Here is a 1153-nt window from a genome sequence, read left to right on the forward strand (position 1 = left end):
AAACTCTCATCTGTCCTGGAGGAAAGATGGGGGAGGGGAGGGGAGCCTGAGCTCTGGCCGCTCAGAGGCAGTGACGGTGGGGGCTGGGGGAGGGCGGGGTTGGCGGGAAGGTTTTGTTGGAGCCCGGGCTCTACCGCCACGCTGGGGTGTGTTGTCCCTTCTCGGGACCACACTTTCCCCATCGGGGACAAGATGCTCCCAGATCCAGGAGTCAGTGCCTGCGCTTGGAATCAGAGACTGGAATAGGGACTGGCGCTGGCTCAGGGCCGGCAAGGGGGAAACTGTCAGGTAGGATACAAGCCCTGAAGGGAGCTGAGGGGTCATAACATCCAACTGTTTTGCTGTTTTGGTTTACGGACGGGGAAACCGAGACCCGAGAGGAGCCACCAGGCAGACGCCAGTGCGCCGGGCTGGAAGGGGAGGAGTGGCATCTCCCCGGCCTCCCGCCGCCGCGTTTCCGTAGTGTAGTGGTTATCACGTTCGCCTCACACGCGAAAGGTCCCCGGTTCGAAACCGGGCGGAAACAACGTTTTTCTCATGAAATTAATTACCTAAAAAACCCATTTTACTGAATTTTAAAATTTTCACGACCTCGGGGGTTGGGGGTGGGGTGTGGAGGGGGGAGAAAGAGGAGCAATTGGCTGTCCAATATCCCAGAATGGGTTGAGGACAGAGCCGGGATCAGAACCAGGACTCCTGACCCCCTGTTTCAGCTTTTCCTCAGAGAAAGTCGCGATGGGAGGTGCAGGGAATAGCCTGGTCCGGGAAGGAGGAGACTGACCAGCCCTAATCCCTGGGGCCAGGGGAGGACGCCTGTGCAGATGGTGGTGCACGGCGGGAGCCCAGCCGGCGGGGGGTCCCCCTCCTCTCCCCCCTCTGCGCGTCCTGCACCGAGGACGTTTTCATCGGCGGGAATGCAGGAAACCTGCCCGACAATGAGTCCCGGGCGTCCAGCTGGCCTCCTGCTGGCCTTGAACGTCATAGACCTGGGGGTCGCCTGCCCAGCTCCTGCCCGCGGTGCTCCCAGCGTTGCCCCTTCGCACTGGATGTGGCCCCGGAGATTCTGTCTGTATTCTGTGGCCCCGCCCCTCCAGCCCCCGGCGGTGACTGATTGGTCCAGGAATGCCTACCTGACCCAAGCGGGCCAATCAGA

General features: G+C 61.4%; 1 non-coding gene across 1 annotated transcript; it reads left to right on the top strand.

Annotated features, from left to right (window-relative positions):
- Positions 1-453: 453 nt before the first annotated feature.
- Positions 454-526, top strand: TRNAV-CAC (transfer RNA valine (anticodon CAC)). Its single transcript has one exon. It is a non-coding gene; the product is annotated as a tRNA-Val (tRNA).
- The last annotated feature ends 627 nt before the right edge of the window (positions 527-1153 follow it).

Source organism: Eptesicus fuscus, chromosome 9 (genome assembly GCF_027574615.1).
Source record: "Eptesicus fuscus isolate TK198812 chromosome 9, DD_ASM_mEF_20220401, whole genome shotgun sequence".
Taxonomy (NCBI): domain Eukaryota; kingdom Metazoa; phylum Chordata; class Mammalia; order Chiroptera; family Vespertilionidae; genus Eptesicus; species Eptesicus fuscus.